Raw genomic sequence first — 17,113 nt, 5'->3', positions numbered from 1 at the left:
GTTCTTCTTTTAATACAGACAGACTCTCATTGATCATATATAAAATAAAGACCCTACCCTGCAAATCCTTACTTAAGTAAATAGCCCCATTGACTTCAATGAGACTATTCACATGACTGAAGTTTTATTGGATGTGAGACAAACACCTTTAAATTTCTGATACGCAGCATTTGTGTATTCTGCAGCAAACAGACATTTTAACCAATAGGAGTTTTAGGGCTTTGGGTTAAGGAGGGCTGTGAATAGTAGTGTACACCAAAGTGCTGCACTGTAAGTCCCCCATGTGGACACTGCAGGCACAAACTAAAAGGTTGCTAGTTTATTTCTCTTCAACAGGACTGCATTAATACAAATTAGGAACCTTTCAATTTACGCCCGCAGAGTCCATGTGGGCGTTCCAGTGCAGCACTTTGGTGTGCACTGCTGTTCACACCCCTTTAGCTGAACTGCAGGATGGTGTAGATCTGCCCTTAAATATTATGGCGAGGAAGGCTGTAGAAGACTGGTGGATAGAGCACTGGACTGCGACTCAGGAGATGTTGGTTCTGTCCACAGTTGCCAACTTTCATGCGGTAAATAAGCCAAAAATCAAGCTAATCCCATTTCAAAACAAGGCCAAAACAAGCCAATCCCTAAGAACCCCAACACTCTATATGACTAGATCTCCCTGCTGTGCAGTCTGGGACTGTGGTGGGCCCACTGTGCACCCCTGACTCTCTCTCCCACTAGCCCCTGCTGGCCCCCCCTTTCCCTTGCTTGCCCCCCCCTTTCCCTTGATGGCCAGGAGCCGATCAAAGAAATGAAGCAACAAGCTACAAGCCTAAAACTAGCCAACAAGCAACTTACAAGCCAATTAAGCCAAAAACAAGCCCATTTTCTGCGTTTTTTTCCGCGGGTTTGGCATGTCTGGGTCTGTCTCCAGCTCTGCCACTGGCCAGGTGTATGACCTTGGGCAAGTCATGTCACCTCTCTGTGCCTCCATTTCCTCCTCTGTAAAAATGAGGATAATGAAACTGAATAGAAGTGGGAGAATTTTTTGGGTCAAATAGTTTATTCACTGAAAAATGCAGGTTTTGGCAAAACTACTAGCCCACTCAGGTTGAATTTGGTGAATAGATTTGGGTGAACAAAAAATGAATTAAAAAAATCAGAATGGCTTGTTATTTTTGAAATAAAACACTTTGACTTTTGGTTTTGAACTGACATTTTTGTTTTGAAATTTAGCTGGATTTGTTCATTTAGAAAAAAAGGTTATCCCCCTGAAAATGTAACAAAATTAAACAAAAAAATTAAGTTTTGGTTTGATCTGAAATGATTTTTTTTAAATGTTATTTTATTTTTCAGTTGGGCCATTGATTAAAAAAATCAGTTATTCTCTCAGTTCTAAAACTGACTTCCTTTGTAAAGTGTTTTAAGATCTACTGATGAAAAGTGCTATGTAAGAGCCAGGGATGATGATGATAATTGGAGAGAAGATCATTGTAGGGAAAATGGAAGATTTCTGACTGCAGGAGGATGGAGAAAGCAGGTGGCAGAGAGATTTGAGGGAAGATCTAGATTACAGAAGAAAGAAAGCTATTAAGGAGGTGAGGGAAGTGTATTATTCCTAAGGGCAAGAATAAGTGAAAAAGTTCTTTGTTCTTCTGATAAAATAATAAATCTGACATCTGAAAATGTTTTACTGCTATGGAGTAAATGGAATTCTCTTTAAACATTTCAGCTTGACATAATCTCCTGTAAAAATATATTATTCCCGATTTGATACATTGTATCATGGCAATTCATGACATCACACTGTAAAATACAAGGCTGCGTAAGTCTTCATTTCCTATGGCTTCCTCCAGGACTGATGTATTCTGCAATATTAAGCACCTATGGTGAAATTAAACTCAGTATGGAGGTCCCACATAATGTTTTCAGTTCTGCACAATGCTTGTGGTGGGGCTGTGTTTGAGACCACTACTAGAGTGACTATGTATGAGGACCTCTTAACTCATTGTTCACCACCAGAGTAGCTAGAGGTAAGAGCCACATGGTCCATAGTCATGAAGATCCATTGCTCTGAACTCCCTATGTAAGGGAACTGCAGCAGTTTTCACAGCCTGTAGGATGATTCCAGTAGCTTGTGATGCAAATACATGCTCTAGCCATGGGTTTGGCAGTTGTATTTCACTTTCCGCAACCCTCTTGCTTAACCCATATAAAGCCCAACTACTCAGGTTCTGGGAGGGCAAAAGTGCATTTTGCCATTAAAGAAACTTCAGATGGCATGGCTGATTGCATTGGGTGGGAAGCAATGGGTTTATACATTTTTAATCCGTGATCTTTACATTTCCATTGTAAGACACTGTTCTCAGTTGTTTATAACATTGCCAAATGTAAACCATTTGGACTGAAATTTCCCCATTGGTTGTCTGCCTCTGCCTAAATTGTTTTGGAAAATTTCAGCCAAAACCTTCCACCTAAAGAAAATATTTATTTTGCAATGTTTTTTAAAAAAGTCACCTTTGTCTTTGAAAATCTCTAGCACCCTCATGCTGTGCAGCAGGAAATTGTAATGTGCCAGGAGGGTGGCTTTTGTATCAGATATGCCATTTGTGGTTCTTTTGAAAATCTGCCTAAATTTGGACAAGTTACAAGCCTTTGAAAAATCTCCATTCACACATGCTCAGTAGAGTCTTCTTAGATCTTAGTAGCTAAAATATCCAAAGACTCCATGTGCACTGAACAAGCTCCATCCCCTCACAACATCTAATGCTGAGCAGACGCTACTTTCAGCATCCCCACAGAGTGACTAGCATGCTCCCTCTAGGTCAGGGCTACAGAGCAAAGCCTCTGTAATATCTCTGTAATTGGTGCTCTGGGCCAGGGGTGGAACGGTCAGCAAAATCTGTGAAATCCATTGGAAAACTGTCTCTCTCTAACCCCCTTCTAATTTTTTTAATGTATTTATATTTGGAACAGATACTAAGTGTCATTGTGGGCACTTAACTAGAGTCCTCTGCATGGTGAAAATTAGAGCTGTCAAAATACTTGCACCTGCTGCAATTTTTTTTCTCCTTGCCACTCTTCATGAAAAGCAAATTGTCTTGGTGGTTTTGCCATTCTCCTCTTGCTTTCCCCTCCATGAAAACAAAAGGCAACATTTGAATGAAAATGTTGCCTGGCCAACTTCATGGCACACTTACCACTTGCAATAAAATGACACTACTTTGGCAACCAAGCCCCACTCGGGTATTGTGATCGGTGCAGGCTGACTACCTCACTTGTGTAGAGACCGTTGGCTTAATTGGGGCTCCACACAAGTGCAGCTAGTCCACCTCCATGGATGACAGTGCAGGGTTAAGGCCTTAGAGCCATTTTTGATTAAAGGAATTTTGATACTTTGCTGGCTGAATTAGTGATTTTGATTTTGCAGAATTTGTGAGAATCTCATTTTTTCTTAGGTGACAATTCAGAGTGAAAATTAATAGGTTGACATGCTTAATGAGAGTTATAAATACCACAAAGGTAAATATAATGGGGTCCAAGGGGCTTTATTTCAGAGAGAGTTATAGGAGAAATCCCTGTTAAAAAGGTCCAGGCTTAAAAAGGAAATAAAACTTGCATCAGATCAACTAGAGTCTGGTTTGCTGGGCATGAGTTAGATTGTGTCTATATAGCAACCCCCACCATGGCCCAACAGCAGGATGTTTGAACCTAGGACTGGAAGCACAACATTCTACCACGTGAGCACAAGGACAAGTTGTGAAAATGGCTAAAATCATCCTGGGCTGTATTAACAGGAGTGTTGTATGTAAGATACGGGAGGTAATTGTCCCGCTCTATTCAGCACTGGAGGCCTCAGCTGGAGAACTGTGTTTAGTTCTGAGCACTGCACTTTAGGAAAGATGTGGACAAATGGGAGAGAGCCCAGAGGAGAGCAACAAAAATGATAAAAGATTTAGAAAACCTGACCTATGAGGACAGGTAAAAAAAAGTTGGGCATGTTTAGTCTTGAGAAAAGAAGACTTGGATGGGGCTGTTAAGTCTTCAAATATGCTAGGGCTATTATAAAGAGGACCATGACCAATTGTTCTCCTTGTCCACCGAAGGTAGGACAAGAAGTAATGGGCTTAATCTGCACCAAGGGAGATTTAGGCTAGCTATTAGGAAAAACTTTCTAACTATAAGGGTAAGGAAATCTGAAATAGGCTTCCAAGGAGGTTATAGAATCCCCATCACTGGAAGTTTTTAAGAACAGGTTGGATAAACAGATGTCAGGTATAGTCTAGGTATACTCATGAACGTAGTTTGGGGAAAACGGGGGTGTTGCCCCTCCAAACTGCAAGCCTTGGACAGGCATGGAATTTGCCCTCCACCTATGTCCCTCCGTGCAGCATCATTGGCCTGACTGGAGCTGCCCCCACAAATCTAGAAATCAAATTATGCCTATCAGTTTAATTGGTCCTGCCTTAGTGCAGGGGGCTGGATTGGATGACTTCTCAAGGTCTCTTCTAGCTCTACATTTCTATGATTCTATAAGGGTCTGATTCAAAGCACATTGTAAATAATGGTAGTCTTTCCACTAACTTCAATGGACTTTAGTTCAGAATCTGTCTGCTGGCTTTGAGTGGTATCAGGCAGATATTTCCCCCCACAAATAACACAACTGAATAGTCAACATTATCCTTTTTTGTGTGTGGAAATTTCTCAGCGTTGCACTATTGCCATCTTAGGTCCACTGGGGAATGATAGGAGTGCTAGTGTAAACCAGGCATCTGCGTTCTTATCATGTTATATTCCAACCAGCCAAATATTTTAGACATCAAGGTGTGAGGATCAACATCAGATAATCTTCCAGTCTTCAGAATGCTTCTCTGAACTGACCTCAAACCCCTCATCTTTTGAGATTTGACCATCACTTTCTGAAGGATGAAGGCATGTTTCTTATTTAATAAGCTTTGCTATTGGTGCCTGTCATATTTTAATTTGTATTCAGTTCATTTAGGGTAAGTGCGCCAATTCCACATACTCATTGTAAGAGAGAACAATACTAAATCCTGCCTAGATTTTGTTGTTCAACATGCGAATTTGAGGCTGTGTAAGATCACAGCTAATGCTGTAAATGTCCAGGGAATAACAGAGCTGTTCATATTGCCAGCTTGCATTCTTTGGAGATCACTTTTATTGGGGAGGGATAAGTTGATATTCCTCAGACACCTTTGAATTGCAGGTCTATACAGTTTACATTTCTTAGGAGAGGGGGTAATGCCACTCTACAGATTCCTGCACCATTTTTTCCTGCATAGGAAAAATTAGTACAATTAAAAAAAAAACACTGAGGTTTTTTCCTTGTGTGTTAATTCCCAATATCTGTTACTTAAAAAGCACAAAGAGTTTCTTAATCGCACAACGAACGAAGTGATATTAGTTTGACATTTTGCCAGATGGCAAGGTTTCTCCCTTCTTGTAGTTTGCAAGGAGCTTGGTTCAGGGGAAGTGGGGAAGGAAGGGAAATCAAATAGGTTGAAGCATTTGAAATCTGCATATGCTTGTGTGTGTAGTTTTTTTCTCTCTATGTCAAGCGTGCAGTGGGTAAAGGAGCAGGGCAGAGCCATGTTAAGTGTCAATCATCCACAGAGCCTCCAACAATGAACAAGGATTAAGCAAGAAGCTGAGGGGGTGGTGGGGGGAGAATCTGTGCAGTTTTTAATAATTCATACACGTTGCATCTATTTTACTATTCTCTGCATCTAAAAACAAGACCCAAGCTGTGCCTGCAAGCACAACCTCCCTGCTGTAATAAGAGGGAAAGTATTTGTTATGGGTAGCTGCTTTTTATATCTCCTTTAATGTTTTCCATCCTTGGGCCTTCAGTCCTGATCAGTGCTTATCAATGGGCCAAAATCAGAACCTTTTGTCAAAACTGTTCAGAACTTTGGTGGCGTGGAGAAAACCCGACCTGGATTGGAATGCCCTATGAACCCACAGAATAATGATGAGGTTTTGCAAAACTACCCCATTCCTTAGTTTTCAGTCTGCTGAATTATAGCAGATAGGCTAAACCAGAGCCATTTATTAGCAGCCTCTGCTGTATCATAGTCCTTTCCAGGACTATGCTGAAGCTAATACTCCAGCAAGTGTAAATTAGAAGTAATAATATCATTGAAGTTGGTGGCATGATGATGATGTAGAACTGGCGTGAAAGAAGAATTGGAATCCCCTGTCAGGGTAGCACTGGACAGCATAGAGTTCTGTTAGTCTGAAAACTAGAGAGCCAAGGGACACTCTGGATTGTATATACTCAGCAGCCTCAATAAAGAGCCCTCATCATGATCATTATAATGGAGTCCTCTCTCTGCTCTACCAAGAAATGCAATATACTTTCCTACCGTCTCAGCTTTGGCGGCCTGGGGAAAAATGAGATTCAGATCCAAAACACACATGGTTGTGACTTTGCCAAACCAAACCCCATACCACTACCACTTCTGCTCTTCTGTGCCAATTCCCCACTCCCCTGCAATGCAGCTACCAGCAGAGACCAAGCCTTTTAATGTTACTCCTCTAATTTCAGTAATGTAGTAACTAAAATCAGCCAGAATCTGAACTTTCCAAAATGTGGGAGCATTTGGGTTTCAGCTTTGAGCCCCTTTTATGGAGAAATTCAGATGTCATCTGAAATCTTCAGTAAATAAAGTTGTACTGTGTAGTGTAGATGCGTTCATATTCTAGGTATCTCAAAGCACTTTATAGGGCAATGATAGTTATTGGTAGCACAGAGATCGTAGGCAAATGTGGCAGCCATTATGCACTCAGCAATAGTTCATGTGCAACCTATCATAACAGAATTTGTTTCATTATTGAGAGAGGGAATGTTGGCCCAAAACATGTCTCTTCAAAAATTGCCATAGGACCTTTAACTGCCACTGGGACAGAAATCAGACAGGCAAAAGGATCTCAGTTCAACATATCATCCAAAGTGTCTCAGTAATACCTCTCTCTTACCAGATGGCTGCACTAACTATATCAGGTGTATGATCTTAAATTCTGTTGTGCAACTTCAGTCTAAAGTCTAGACTATGGTGTTTCTTCTCAAATGAATCGTATGGACATCTGGTTCACAATGATTCTCACCCAAATATAAATTGTTTCTTCTATTTTGGCATTTAACTTACTTGTGAATAAACAGGACCAGGCACCACTCAGCAGGGCAGCATTGCAGGAAGCAAAAAATACTATTGATGCTTCTGCAAAAATAAATACCCGTAAATGCAAAACTACTTGTCAATACTATAACGCCAACCAATGGAGTTCCATTCTTGGTTGGTCCCTAGGTACCAACATAATAAATAGTCTGACAGGGTGATGCAAAATATTTACAGTGTAACTTGAAAACTTCCAAGTATGAAGTTTTCACTTCATTGTGTTGTGACTACTTGAAAATGGTCCAACTCTGTAGAATCTAGAAAATGTCCAGTTTTTGTTTTACTTTAAAATAGGTTGCTTGTGAAAACAGGCCCATTCTTTTGAAAAAAATCTCATTTAAAAATTACTATGCTGCATTTTAAAATTAGAAATTTAACTGTGATGAAGTTAGATATTTGTATCCCAACATCTGAAAACTGAATGTTCTGTATAGCTTGATGTGTAACTCCATTTCACAAAATATTTTGTACAAACTTTGGCCAACATGGAATTGCCTGAAACAACATCACATGGGTATTTTTCACAAAAAATAAATTTTGCAGGCAGTTTTTCACAGTTTCATCCCATCCTTTTAAAGACAGGCTGCATGAATGCCTTCTCATGTAGCGATGGCACCGTAGGGTGAGGTTTTCAGAACTATTCATTGTTGGCCTATTTATTATTTATTTGTATTGCAGTAGCACAAAGGAGCCCTAGTTATGGACCAGGACCGCATTGTGCTAGGCTCTGTACAAACACAGAACAAAAAGATGGTTTCTGCCCCAAACAGCTGTCTGAATAATGGATTTTTCATTTGGCTGGCAAGTCCAAAAAGTTAGGAAAAAAATATTTGATACTTTAAATGCAGTTAAAGGCCATTTTGAAACAAAGAAGTAAATTTCATTCTGAAAAAATAAAATATTTTGTATAGAAAAATGTCAAAATGAAACATTTTGGTGTTTTTGGAATTTTGGGGTCCCCCCCCACTTTTCCCAATTTGGAAAAAAACCCCATACATTTACAAAATGTTTTGGTGTCTTCAAATCTGCATTTTTTCATTGAAAAAGGTTTTGCCTGAATTTTTTTCTCCAGCTCTACTTTGCTCCCGTCAACTCTAATGGGAGTTGAACACTTTTGAAAACCTCACCCGTACATGGCAGGGCTTGACTTCCCTTCCCCACATATTGCATCATCATGGGTGAAATTGGAAGAAGTACCATCCAAACTATATATGCCGTCACTAGTGGCAGGGAAGCAGGTTTTTTGTTTGGCTCCAGGATTTTGTATAGCCCTAAATGTCTCTCTGGCATCTGTTGATATCTGTGGCAGGACTTCTTGAAACTAGATCCTACTGAACTAGTAATACTAGTGCCTAATGACCTACCCCTGCAGGTTCTTAGGAGAAGAATTTCTACTGGGATTACTCATTTATTCAATGATTTTTACACATGCACTATTTTTTATATATACATAAAGCCCCCAGAGAGAAGCTTGGAAAGAGCATGGAATTCTGTTTAGAGGAGGATAATGATTCATCGATTATTAATTGTTGTCACGACTGTGGGGTCTGATTCAGGTCACTGTTAGTTTAGCACAGTTTAAATGGAAAAAATACTTTTTCTCATGTATATTGAATTCCACAACCCCTTGGGAAGAGTGGAATGGGGATTGGAAGGTAAGTGAGGAGAACGTGTGAGTCAGATAAGAGTTGGCAGAGGGCTAGCAGCGGCAAACTCTCTTCATTCGTTGCAGTGTGTTGTAAAGAAGGCTCTTTGCAGCCACAGCGAGTCAATGTTTGTCTTCCTCCTGCTTTTGTTTTTGCACATAAAAAAGAAATCTATAGGGGGAAGATGAGGTGGGCTGCAGCTTATCGCTCAGTTGGATCAGTTCCTGACTGTGGGATATTTTAAAACGTCATTACCATCTAATCTCTCATCTTGCATTGATGGAGGCAGGAGTGTCAGTTGCTCTTGGCCAGGGGGGCAGTTGCCCCCTCCTCCCAAGCCTTAATTTGCTCCTCCTGACTTTTCATAAGACTATATGCTCCATTTTTGCCCCCCCCCCCAAATTTGCAGGCTATAATGTAATCACGTATAATGTTCTATATGCTGACACAATTTGCTGCCTTCTCCTCCCCACCCCCCCATTTTTTTCTGGAATGATGCCCTTAGATAGAGGAACTTCCACAGATTCTAATCTCTTGCTTGAGTTTTCTGTTCTTTCCTGGCTCCTCCCAGTTCTTCACTGATTTTGTCTTATGAGCCTGATCCTGATGAGAGCTGCTCTTTGAAAGCAACAGGGCAGTTCAGCACCCACGCAGGAGGTGCTCAGCACCTTATTAGCATCAGAGTTTATGAACTGTAACCTAATCAGTTGCAGCCTGCTGAAGGTGCTTTGCCCATGCCTTAGCATACATCATGTGAGTTTCATGGCTCTGAAATGTGCTTCCTTCTAGAGAGAAGCTCACAGGGTGCTGGAACAGTTTGTATAGTGGACGTGCGGAGAGCCATTCAACCAAACTAAACTAAACCCTGTATATGATGGAAACCACTTCCAGCCAGGGGGTGCAACAGCACCCCTAGTTCCAGCACCTATGGAAGCTCGGCAAGGATCACAGCACAGGAAAAGGGAAAAATGTTAATATATTTACTGTGTGAATCTGATGATCATGGAAGTGAGGGACTGATGGCATTGGCTTTAACCAGGTCTGGTGAAAATGAAGTTCCTTCCCCCTGTAATTCTGTCAATCCACTTAATTTCTGACCTGTCATTGTTCTAGTCTTAGGCCTCTACTAAGAAAGGTTTGGCAATTTGTGTTGGATTGTGTGACTGTCAAATGAATACAGATATGGCCAAATGTCCATTAAGAATTAGGATAAGACTGTCACTCACTTTTGCTTATTATCTGTCATAATCCATGATTCCAACCCAAAATTTAGAAATGAGAAAATAGTGCATAAATAAGCCATCTAGGTCTCCCTGTCTTGAATGGGAGCATTATCCTCCCCTGAAATGCATCTAGCAATGTCACTGGCTAACTGTAAGTCATTCTGTGCCTTGAGACAGACAAGGTAGGTGAGGCAATAGCTTTTATTGGACCAACTTCTGTTGTCGGAGAAGAGCTCCGTGTAGCTTGAAAGCTTGTACCTTTTACCATCAGAAGTTGGTCCAATAAAAGATATTATCTCACCTACCTTGTCTCTTTAATATCCTGGGACCAACACTGCAAACATTCTGTATCTTGACAGAAAGGGAAGAGAGACCCCTAGAGGATATGCAGAAGGAAGGTCCTTCAGCACAGCTGAACCAATGTTAGTTTAAATCAAGAAACTAACTTACATAAATTACTGGAATAATGGGACCTGTCATTGTCAGAGCTAGTTACCTAGAAAAGATGGCTCATGTGTGTGGGTGGAAGGGAGCTATGGGTGGATTCTGAAAAGCTAACGCACCTTTTGTCTATGGATATCCTGACTGGGTTTCAGACTAAACCTTTGCTGTGATCCTAGAGATATTTAGTTCATGGCTGAATTTTGTATCTTACAACCTGCCTTATTAAAATATATATTGTGCCTTTATGAATCTTTAATAACAAGCACTTAGTAAAGACTTCATAATAGCATCTATTAAGCTTTTATAAAACATTAACAGTAGTATGATGAACTCATTCATGTGGGTTTTTATATGGAGCCTGGAGAATGGAGCCTGGGATGAGAGCAGGGTCCTTTTGGGATGGAAAGACGATTAATCGATTTTTAATTGTCATCAGGACTGCAGTGTCTGTCTGGTCACTGTTGATTTAACACCATTTAAATGGAAAAAGTTACTTGTATTTCATTCACTAGCCTGTCATCCCCTGGGAAGAAAATTGGGCCTTTGGGTCTGTTTAGGGGTAAGCTAAGCACTAGTTTCATTAGTGGTTGTGAGCACAATTCCAATGCGGCACTTTGACTCATTGTTGTCTCTTTGGAGTCCAACTTTAGTGCACTAAGCGATAGAATTTGGAAGCGGGTTGGCAGTGGCCGAAGGGACCCCTCTGTATTTGCTCATTCGCTGTAATCTGTACTCCTGGAAAGTAACTTGGTGTATTTTGTAACAGGAAGAGAGTTTTAGGATAGTTTGGCCCCAAAAGCACAAGGTGTTTAATTTTACTGCTCAGCAAATGGATTCCCTCTAACAGGATGGGGGCAGGACGAAGCATGCACTCACTATCTGAACTGGATTCAAAACAGTTTTTACCATTCTGGTCTTGCTTATAACAGGTGTAACATATAGCCTATTTCCTCAGTTACAAAGAGAGGGGGCTTTTAGGGAACATACAAATATGTTCTCAATAGAATGAAAAAGCAGACCTGTTTACTCTCACAACTTACTGGACAGACAGGACAGCTTTTAGACTAATAGTTTGTTCTGCCAAGTAATACACCTCTACCCCGATATAATGCGACCCAATATAACACAAATTCGGATATAACGCGGTAAAGCAGTACTCCGGGAGGGTGGGGCTGCGCACTCCGGCGGATCAAAGCAAGTTCGATATAACTCTGTTTCACCTGTAACGCGGTAAGATTTTTTGGCTCCCGAGGACAGCGTTATATCGAGGTAGAGGTGTACCTTCAGGCATCACAAATATATTCCCTAACTAAGTATAGAGCCTAATTAGTGGTTTTCATAGTTATCAGCCCCATTCATTTGTAATGAACAGAACAGGCAATCACCAAGTGATCCTAGGGTAACTTTGCATGTTCCTCTCTTTTTGTAACTTACTTATTTTCTTTTCTTTTGTTAAGGCAACCCAAACTGGGTCTGGTTGTAGTAAATGGGTGATAATTGCTGTCAAGCACCTTGCAGAGAGAATGAACTCTGATCTGAGGCAGGGACAGAGTTGTAACAGTCTGAGTCAAGTGGGAGAGGCCTTGTGAGCTTTCTCCTCCAAACAGTAACGCAGGTGGACAATGTGGGGGGCCTGGGAAAAGCTCTGAGTTTCCAGTTGTGTTTATAACAGTGTCTACATGACAAGTCAGTGGGAGTTTCACTCCTATTCTGTTCTGTATAAATTCTTGTATTGCCCTCAACACCATAGTAGGAGCACCCTACAATTTTCATTTCTACCACCAGGGCTTCCCTGGGACTGCTAGAACAGGAGCTCCTACCCATAAGCAACTGGGGTAGTTTTGAGGGCAGGCCCTACTCTTTTCTGAAGGTCTTGTGGCACTTATTATCTGTCCATTCCCATCACATGAGCCACTCAGGTGGTCACAAATCACTGTTTGGGACCCAGTGATTGACAAGGAATGAACGTAGGAGGAGAGAAAACTATAGGTGGAGTTTTAGACAATTTTTCCTCAAGTTACTGGAACTCGCAGCTGCTAAGTGATACCACACTTGGTGGGCCATACTGTGGAATGGAGGGAGAGTGGAAGGAGGGAATAGAAGGAAAAAGAAATCTTACCTTGGCTTCACCAGTGCCAGTATGAGCATATGCAATTATAAGATAGCTGGCAGATGACAGAGTTAGTTAATGTAACAAGCCCTGTAAAGCATTTAGCCACATTCTAGTGTTTAATCAGCTGTGTAAAGTGCAATATCTATCTTTCAATTTTATGCCATTAAGGGAGACAAGATTTTGATTAGGTACTTAATCTGGGCAAGAGGAAAACAGGCCCACAGCAAGCCCACAATAGGCAGCAGAAGGGACGTTGGACGAAGGATTCGATAAAGGAGAAAGACAGAAATTTAACATAAAAGAGAATTAGTGCAGCTCCTTTCAATCTAGTGCACAGATTTTTATGGACTAATCAATTAGAGGCTGTCGCTGCGCTGCTGGGAAGTGGTGCCGTGTTAGAGGCTTTGCTATATTAATTCTGTTCATTACGCTGAGGTCAGACTGAGTGCTTTGGAGAAGCCCCTGCTACTGAGCAGGTCACATCCCTCGTGTTGTCTCTTTGTGCAAATGGGGCAATTGGATAGAGCTGGAATTGAGTCAAGGCGGCTCCAGATTGCGTAGTGATCTCTAGTTTGTGTGTGCTAGAGAGGTGTTGAGATGGAAAGGTGCCCCTGCCAGAATTCCATGGGCAATTGAAAGTACTGGAGTATCTGACTGATCTCTCTGGCCCCCAGTATCTGAGTTTCTCCTACAAAACCCCAAATGAGTGCAGACCAGATCTTTGGTGAAAGAAAATAATTGCCTGAAAAATGATTGGGGGTTGTGTGTGTTAAATGTTTTCTAAAAAATTAAACAAAAGATACTTTACTATTGGTTCCTGGTCCTGGAAGGCTAAACAGTTGGGCTATCTGCCCCATTTGTCCTTTCCGAGCCTCCTCACTGGCTATTTCCAAGCTAATCGCCCATTCTTTAATGGAGCACTCATTCCATCTAAGGTGTCTATACGGCCTCCATTACCTTAGGATTTGAGCACCTCATACACTTGTATCCTCACAACACCCCTGCGAGGTAGGGAAGTGCTATTATCCCCATTTTACAGATAGGAGAATGGAAATGCTAAAGCAGAGACACTAAGTGGCTTGCCCAAGGTCACCAAGGAAGGGCTTGATCCCAAATCTCCTAAGTGCTTTAACCACTGGCCTATCCTTCTATAGGTTCATGCCCAGATCTGCTCTCCTTGGAGTCTCCCTCCTGAATTACTACAGGCTGCCTTTTTATCTCCCAGCAGGCCTGGTTCTTGGTTATGACTCTTGTACTCTTATTCCCTCCACCTGGCATATGTGAGGCTGAGCCCCACCCCCTTAAAGGGCCAAATCATCCCATGACACTCAGGGGGCAGGTGTTCGATCAACATGTAGGAGCGAAAATGCATAGTGGATGAGAGTGCATATCTTGGCAATTGAGCGGGATGAAAGTAAGCATACATGAGGGGCTATGTCACAGACTGGGCTGGCCCTTCAAGGGATTTGGGCTTAGTCCCCCCTGTACCTTGTCATCCAGTTCCAGGTTTGGGATTGGGCCAGTGATTGGGTCAGGTAACCAGGCACCATATAATGGTAGCTGGGACCAGAGCTTCCTGGAAGACAGAATCTATTGCCTCAGAGAGGAAGACTTGAACGGAGGAAAGACCTAGGGCTGGCCTCCCCAGAGAAGCAGAGTTTGGAGTGGGTCCAGCAGAGCTCCTGTGTTCAAAGAGAGCTAAGAAAGACTTTCATATCAGGGCTTCAGGCCCCAGCTAAATGTGGAAAGTGACTTTTAAGGAGGCTTCTGCAGGAGGCTGAGAGAGGATTCACCAAAGAGTTCTCTACATCAGATGAAAAGTCCTGGTTTGACCTACCTGCAGTGAGGGACATGAGCAGAAACCTTAAGAGGAAGAGGTTTGAGGAAACTCCAGGCAGGGTTTAGAGAAAGAATTGTTGAGCTTGGCAAGGGGCTGGAGAAACTGTACAATAGAGGAAAGACTTGTTTTGATTCAAGTTGACATTTGAGCTGTGATGATTTCATAAAGCAGACCCCAAGAAGGGGCATTATTTGATACATGAGAGTCTTTGTCAAATTAAGTGCAAGAGTCGGCCAGAGTGGGGAAACTGAGGCAGCAGCAGGGCCTGATGCCAGATCAGTAAGAATTAGTCACAGGCTGTTTCCTAGGGAACAGCTGGTGTCACTGAGAGCATATGGACGTAGCACCCAGCAACTGCCCACTGTTCTGCTGCCTCTGCAGTGAGGGGAAGGAAATCAGCCATCACTGCCCTTACTCCATCCCTCAAAAAATCCCAAGGCTGAACTTTGAGGTGTTATTCCACTTGATATCTCTTGTTTGTAGTCTGATTCCTGTTTTTCTTTAAAAGCAGGGATGGTTCATAACCTAGTCTGAATTCTGGTAGGCCACTTGAGTTCTAGCATCTTCCCTAGTTCAGGAGCACATGAGTTCTGCTTAGAGAAGGGGATGTCCCCCCTTTGAGGTTCTCTTGTATTATGGTTGATTACCCTATATTTGATGGTACTTCAGGAAAAGAGAAGCCACTCCAAGTTCTACATGTTTCCTTGGGGAGGAAAGGAAAAAGCCACAATCTTCAGGAATCGTCCAACTTTTCCACCTCTGTTCTATTCAGTGACTAACTGGCATACTTTGGGACAAAGTTTGCTCTGTTAGCCAGAGTAACTCTAGCAAAAACCAATCGAGTGAGTGTATATTCACTCTTGTGAGAAGTGAATCTGACCCTCTGTGCAGGAAAGGGATTAAAGTAGTTGGATTCCTCCTTAACCACGGCATGCTCCTGTTACTCCCATTCTGTCCCACCAATGTGGAGCCTGGAATGGTCCCCCGCTTTTCCCAAGGTAGCATCTTTCATAGGATGATCCACCATCACATGAGAACCTTAAAGGGTTAAATACCCTCTCCCAGGCAGAAGTCATAGGAGTCATTCTGGATGTACAAAGGTGTAACCATGGAAATAAGCTCTATGTAACTTTGGACCTTTAGACCATGATCTCTGGAATGGTTTAGGACAGAAATTAGTATCCAGTTCTCCATCTGAGGCAAATCTTCCCTTTTTTTCCTGCTGCTCTCCACTTCCAAGTCCCTTCTTTTCTTTTTTTATAACACACTGGCTTGTACTGGGCTCCTAATGGCTCCTCCTAATTATATTAAGCCATAGAATTACCTTTGTTGTACTAACTACAGTGGCTCTTTCAGACGCTTGTCTCCTGAGGATGATGTGACGGAGCATATTAGTTTATGGTAAGCTGCAGAAAACTTGAACTCCCTGACTGTTCAATTCATGCAGAGTTATGACAGGTTATGCCCGCAGGCTACGAGTTAGGGAAATTATTTTCTGTTCAAACATTTCATTTCCCTGCTACTCTATAATTTTCTTTCTTTCCTTTTATTTTCCTGCAAGGGAAGCACTGAGATATAAAACACTTGACTGCTGCTTCCCTGCGTCCATGTGTAAGGCTGGGAAAATGAACCATTTTTTTTCTCTTTTAATCATATAGCCATCCTGTTTGCAAACCCAATGCCTTTTACAAGAACCAAAGCTGAAAGCAGAAGTACAGAGAGGAGCGTGTTCATTTAATTCCTCTTGGTCTGCAAGAATTTGACACCTGGAAAACACCCCTAAAGGACCACATGAAAAGGGATAAGTGGTGTTGTGTCCCAGCTTACCATGAACCTTTAATTATGGTCTGATCTTGTATCATGGAAACCAATAGGAGTTTTGATGTTGGTTTCAATGGGAGCAGGATCACATTAGTATACAGTATCAAAGTAAGGAAGCGGCAATTATATTGACTACATCTAGGCTTTTTGAAGGGCCCCTTTGGAAGTGATTAAACTCCCAGAGCATCCTTAACATATATGCACTTGGTGTGGACTAGTCAGAGACAGTCTGTTTTTGTCCTTACATTGTGGGCAGGCATATGGAGAGGATCTTTCTAGAACACAGCAGGTAACACGGTGGAATATTGCAAAGACTTCTCATTTCCTGGTCCTCGGCATTGCAAGGGACCAGTGCATTTACTTAGTACCTTTGGCAGTGTATACTCAGATGTGGAGGAACAGAGAAATTCCTGGTCAGGACTGGGGCGTGCTACCAGAGTTGGGTTGAGAAGTCTGCTACTTGATTTGGACCTGTGACCCTCAGGCTGTATCCGAACTTACGTCTGCCAGAAAGATCCCTGTTGACAGTTCAATAAAAGAATAAAATCCTGTCAAATGTATTTGACTCACTCTCAAGATGCATTTTCAGAAGAAAGCTGACACAGTCTGAATTTATGTGTGCAGTGTTGTTGTAGCCACATTGGTCCCAGGATATTAGAGAGACAAGGTGGGTGAGGTAATATCTTTTATTGGACCAGCTTCTATTGGTGAAAGAGACAAGCTTTCGAGCTTACACAGAGCTCTGTTCAGAATCGTCTGAATTTGCCGTTATTGGAGGGAGAAGACTGTCTGAAGAGGCCGGGAAATGGACTGGGGGAGAATATGAGAACTAAAAAAAG

This window comes from Terrapene carolina, unplaced genomic scaffold, assembly GCF_002925995.2.
Source record: "Terrapene carolina triunguis isolate 2854851 unplaced genomic scaffold, T_m_triunguis-2.0 Scaffold233, whole genome shotgun sequence".
Taxonomy (NCBI): domain Eukaryota; kingdom Metazoa; phylum Chordata; order Testudines; family Emydidae; genus Terrapene; species Terrapene triunguis.
The sequence above is the reverse complement of the archived record's forward strand: the minus strand, read 5'-3'. Positions refer to the sequence as shown.